A 6,254-nucleotide genomic window follows, 5' to 3' on the forward strand; every position below is an offset into this window, starting at 1 on the left:
CTTGAAGAACAACAATGGTTTGCACTCAAACCAGATGTTGCAAGATGCGGGAGGGAGAAAAAGACAAACCAGGGACAGCAATCAGCCAAGATATTGTCAGGCAGAGGGCAAGATGGCACCCCTACCATTCCTTATAAAGAAGCTGACCAGAAAGGCAGCTGAATCTTACTTCAGAACTGTGGACAGAGCAGCAACCTGTCTTCCACCTGAGAGCAGCAGCCTAGCTCAGTCTCCTGAATCATGGTGATCATTAACAAATTCGTTTGTTTATTTGTATTTATATCCTAGCTTTTTCTCCAAGGAGGTCAAGGCAGTGTACAGTGGTACCTCAGGTTACAGATGCTTCAGGTTAAGGGCGCTTCAGGTTACAGGCTCCGCTAACCCAGAAATAGTACCTCAGGCTAAGAACTTTGCTTCAGGATGAGAACAGAAATTGTGCGGTGGCGGCACGGCAGCAGTGGGAGGCCCCATTAGCTAAAGTGGTGCTTCAGGTTAAGAACAGTTTCAGGTTAAGAACGGACCTCCAGAACGAATTAAGTTCTTAACCTGAGGTACCACTGCACACAGTTCTCCTCCTCCTCATCTAATCCCCACAACAACCCTGTGAGGTAGGTTAGGCTGAGAGGCAGTGGCTGGCCCAACATCACTCAGTGAGCTTCATGGCCAAGTGGGGATTCTGAACCCTGGTCTCCCAGGTCCTTGTCCAACACTCTAACCACTACACCACACTGCCTCATCACCTCAGTCATGAGTTCTGTAGTTAAACTCTGCGCTGCGTTAATAAGCCCTTCCTTTTATCTGTCCCGGATCTTCCAACATTCAGCCTCATCGGATGTCCACAAGTTCTAGCGTTATTAGAGGAGGAAAACTTTCTCTATCCATTTTGTCTACACCATGCATGATTTTATAATGTTCTAGCATGTCGCCTCACCGTTTTTCTAAACTAAAAAGTCCCAAACCCTGCAACCATATTCATGGTCTTATAACATCAAAACAAACCTATGCATTTAGCTCCATTGGTCTGTTCCAATATATCAAAACATAGAAATCGTAAGCCACAGAGAGATCTAAAACACCGTATTTTTCGCTCTATAAGACGCACCAGACCACAAGACGCACCTAGTTTTTGGAGGAGGAAAACAAGAAAAAAAATATTTTGAATCTCAGAAGCCAGAACAGCAAGAGGGATCGCTGCGCAGTGAAAGCAGCAATCCCTCTTCCTGTTCTGGCTTCTGGGATAGCTGCTCAGCCTGCATTCGCTCCATAAAACACACACATTTCCCCTTACTTTTTAGGAGGGAAAAAGTGAGTCTTATAGAGCAAAAAATACGGTATATCTAAATTTAAAGCAGAACGTGGACACAAAAATGAATCAGTGCAGACCCAGACCCAGGAACACACTGGTTTTAGCTTGGGTCAACTCTGTATTTGCTGTGGGATGTTTAATAATAATAATAATAATAATAATAATAATAATAATAATAATTGTTATTTATACCCTGTCCATCTTTTTGGGTAGCCCAAGTCACTCTGGGCGGCTAGTGGAGACCCTGTTGGTGGATTCTCTGCTGATGATTGGCTCAGCTGCCTGCCTGGGTTAAGTCCCAGGGACTGCCATTGGCTGAACTGCTCAGATCACAAGGAATGTCACCTCCTCAGGAGCAGGAACTGATTGCTTTTGCCTGAGAAAGGCATAATGCCAACAGACGCCAATTTATGAATTGATATGTGAATAATGCAATGGAAGATCCTAGCACTGGCCAAAGAGGCATGCATGGGGCTGGGGGTGGTGTTGAGGTGGGGACAGTGGTACTGTGCCAAGGGCACCTTGAGGTATTGGACTGGCCTTGCACTGCACACCTCCTGGTTCAGTGTCATGCTCCTTGAACCCCCTGCTTTCCCCTGCTCTGCTGAAAGCGCACAGCTGAAGCTTTGAGCCACACACATCACTTGCCTCCTGAATGGAGAGATCTGCTAAACAAAAGGGTCTCGCTCTCTGTGAGATTTCCATGACTTTTGATTGGCAGCTGTGGACAGGGAGGCAGGAACTGCGGCTGCTGGGCATGTCAATTATGAAAATGAAAAGACACTCAAATAAACACTTCAATCTCCAGGGTAATTCTCTCTCTCTCTCTCTCTCTCTCTCTCTCTCTCTCTCTCTCTCTCTCTCTCTCTCTCCTCCTTCTCTGAGCTAGATGACTGGTTGCTCCCAAGCTGCATCGCTGTTGAAATCAGTTGTCCTCATCAGAAGGCCAGTGCGGGGGTGGGGGGTAGCCCAGAAGAACAGAAATCCATTCCAGCTCAGAAACCTTCTCTCCTCCCCCCCCCACCTTAATTATTTCCAGGTTGCACTCAAACCCTGATTCTTTCCTACTTATTTCTCACTTTGCCATTGATTAAAAGAAGCTCTGCAAACTTATAAGAAGTAAAGGCACACCTGAGTGATCACAGAAGCGCCCCACTCACTGAAATGGGGAGATTTTGGCTCTTGGATGGAGTCAGACCTCCAGCCTTGGTGGGGCTGGCAGATGTGTAGGTAGACCAGGCACTGCTAGCAAAGGGTGAATTTAGGGGGTTGGACCACCACCCTGTGAGATTGGCTGGGGTGAGAAGCGGTGAATGGCCTACAAAATCCCCCAGTGAGTTTCATGGCCAAGAAGTATGGATTTGAACTCTGGCCTTCCAGCTCCTAGTCTGACACTCTAACCACTGCACCAAGCTGCCTCTCAGACAGAAGAGGACTACTTGCTGCATGAAGGTGCAGTCAGCCCCTGTGTTGGCATTGCTTGTCTGTGCCAAGCTTGCAGACTCACCTGGCAGATGTGAGGCTGCGATCAACTCTGCAGCGTAATGTTCTGAAGCGTCTGTAAGGTTCTGCTGGTGCCAGTCACCCAGAAAGGCTGGAGGGCTATTTAGCACTCTTTGCAGACATCGCACAAATAGCCGACGGGCTCACAGCATATGCTTCAACTGTCCCTATTTCTCAGGAACAGATCCCGTTTCCTGGCACTCCATAAACCATCGTCTTCCCTGTTGCCTTTGGAGGATACCTTATGAAAACATTGCCAGTGTGATTTCTTAGAGTTGCTGCTCAAAAGGGTTTAGATTTTTCCCCTCCTTGAGTAGGAAGGGAGCTGGCAACTTGCCTTTTCTTTTCAGGGTCACCAATATTTTGGATACATTTGAACGTTTGAGCAAATGCTGTGGGCACCATCTCCCTGGTGATTCTCAGAACACACAAACACTCCCAAAGACAAAAAGAGAGAAAGTGAACACATAACACACTTTGCAGACGGTAACCAGGTTCAATCCCACTGCACCTCCAGGTTGCATTTTTAAAAACACAGGAGAACTGCTGCCAGCCAGTGTGGCCAACACTGGCTTCGATCAGCTAGCGGTATAGTGGAAGGCTCAGTGGTAGAGCATAGGCTTTGCATGCAGAAGGTCGCAGGTTCAATCCCTGGCTGCTCTAGGTGGGACTGGGAGAGATTGGTTCGAAACCCTGGAGAGCTGTTGCCGGTCAGTGTAAGCCAGGCATGTCCAAAGTCCAGCCCGGTCTGTCTCCTCTCCTCTTCTGCTTTAGGGAGCAATCTTTAAAAAAGCTCAACTTTGGGCCCTCATGCCCTTCATCAGATCTGGCCCTCTTTGAAAAAAATTTGGACACCATTGGTGTAAGCAATATAGAGCTGGATGGGCAAGTGACCTGATTCAGGATAAGGCAGGATATTCCAGGGGTGTCAACTTGAATAAAATATTGGGGGGAGGGAGCTAAGCCCTGCCTCGCATATTCGATCACAAGACACAGTGCACACATACCTTTTGAATGGTAATACCTATCAACTTGGGGGGGGGGGGGGCTAGGCTGCCTCAAATATTTTATTTTGGAGGGGACGAAGGGACCTCTTCCTCTAAGGTCCTAGGAGTTGGCTCCTGTGTATCCCCGTTGTGCACTAAACGAGTAAAGCACACAGCAGAACTCCTATTAACAGAAGGCAAAAGACGAAGCAAATCTGAGGATTGTTCCTGCGACTTAACACGATTGTGTAAATAGAGAACCTTGTTTGGCGGAACGGTTGAAAGGCTAAGCCGTGCACCAGGCAGTCCCTTGTTTAAATCTCATTACCGGTTGGAGTTCATCTAGTGGCCTTTGGCAAACTGCTCTGTTTTTTGAAAGATCCAATAAAACCCACCCCCTGAAAATTCCTTAAACCAAAAGTGTATATACTTATTGAAAAAGGAGTCAAACAGAACCAAAGCTGATAAGAACAGCTGTCAGTTTCCTCCTCCACCTTATGGTCTCAGTTTTTCCCTCACGGAACTCAGTAAGGAGGAGGATAGAAACAAACCTACTCAGTTGACTCTGCCAGGTTGTTTGTCTCCCCCCCCCAAATTCCCCCCCCCTCATTTTACAAATATATTTAACAAAAAAACATACCCAGTTCAAGCCTGTTTGCTATTTTCCCTTTGCATTCCCTTTTAATTATTTCTTACTGCATGGGTTTGCTGTCAATCCTGCTAATGTTTTAAGTTGTTTACAATGAGTCTTCAAACATGACCCCACCAGTTGTTGGTTCTGGAGCTACCTACTGTGGGTCTCCCTGCTTTCTGCAGTACCAGTCTCAATGGACACCAGGTGCCACGGGCTGTTTGCGATTGGTTGTGCTGTCCTCAGCAGAGGATATGGGCAGAAAAGACTCTGGGAAGTCTATGAATGGTGCTTTCTTTTTCTTCTAGCAGTCCTCAAGTGTACGCAGTACCAGCACCACAGGCCCTGGGTTGCCCTCAAGATTGAAGAAGCCCGGCGCACACATGTGACATCACATGTGAGACATGTGACGTCACCTGCTCCTCCCAACGTTTTGCAGGCCTGCTTGACCATGCTGGTCCCCACAGTACTGGGAGATGCTGTCACCAAATACCATAGACCGAGGAATATTCAGGGGGCCCAGCCCCCTCCTTTTAATTTTTGGGGGGCCCTTGCCCCCTTCCCCCCCCTTAGATGGCGCCCATGACCGGCACCATTTTTCCTAGAAGAAAAACACTGGATAAAAGTGTGACACTTACCGTAACAATTCCATGGTGGGTACTGGAACCTTTTATATACATTGTCAGGGACTGGGTGGAGACCACCTCCCCAGCCTGACCCTTCCAGAGAAGAAGAAGACAGTTCAGAATTACAACAGGGGTTTGAGGGAGGTCACAGCTCAGAGGCGGATGAGGGGGAAAGCTGGGAAATAATGGGAGAGGAGGAGGAGGAAGAGGGAGACCAGCTGATGGACACAGTGTCTTTAGAAAGCATTCCAGACCCACCCCCCTCTCCCAGAACCCTCCGAGCCTTGAAAGTAGGAGAGCAAAGGGCTCAGAAGCAAAGGGCCCTCAGTGCGACCCATAGAAGAGAATGAGGAAGTGGGGGGGGGGAAGGAGGTAGAGAGTCACTCAGGACAACACCATTATCCCAAGAGGCTGCATTCCCACGCCTCTCTCTGTAAATATTGACTAATAAGCAGGTGATAAGGACTTTTCCTTGTCTTATCCATTCCTGGCAACCTGCCGTGGGAGCTGGTTCCTCTGCCGCCTGACATATATATAGAAGAAAAGCACCACTGATGACTTTTGCTTGCCTGGATAGATAGAGGTGATGTCTGTGGGTGTGAAGAAACCAGCCTACTGTGCAAAGCGGGGTGGGGAGTTGTATTTGTTGCCCCACCCTCCCCTGGCACATGGCTCTCAAGCAGTTCCCCTGAAGGTAATGTGGCCCTTGGGCTAAGCACCTCCACACTGTGTCCTTGAGCTAGGAAAGGCTGGACTTGTGAGATCCCTCCATCGCCCACAGCCTTAACCCACCAGCAGCTGTGCATTGGAGATGTACACAACAGCTGTGTCTTTGTTCCAGCTCGACGTTGCCGTTTCCCCCCTTCTTCCCCCAGCCACTTCATTTTTATTCTTTAGAGCTGCGCGGTCAATTTTCTGTCCTCGTTTCAACCTCCGCAGGCACACTCTGCTCCTCTCACGGGGTGGCGGAACAGATGCAGCGACTGACAACAGGCGTGTGGGTGGCCCACCTTGATACATCCGGGGTGTGTGGGTGTGGGTGTTGCATCGCGAGGGGATTCTGCCTCTTAGGATCGGAGAGGATTCAAGCTGGGAGCCTGTCAATCATCCCATTGGGTCAGCTACTTATGGCTCCTGAGTGGAAGGCAAAGGGGTCAGTACAGTGGTACCTCTGGTTAAGTACTTAATTCGTTCTGGAGGTC

This window comes from Podarcis gaigeae (genome assembly GCF_964106915.1).
Source record: "Podarcis gaigeae genome assembly, chromosome: 16".
Classification (NCBI taxonomy): domain Eukaryota; kingdom Metazoa; phylum Chordata; class Lepidosauria; order Squamata; family Lacertidae; genus Podarcis; species Podarcis gaigeae.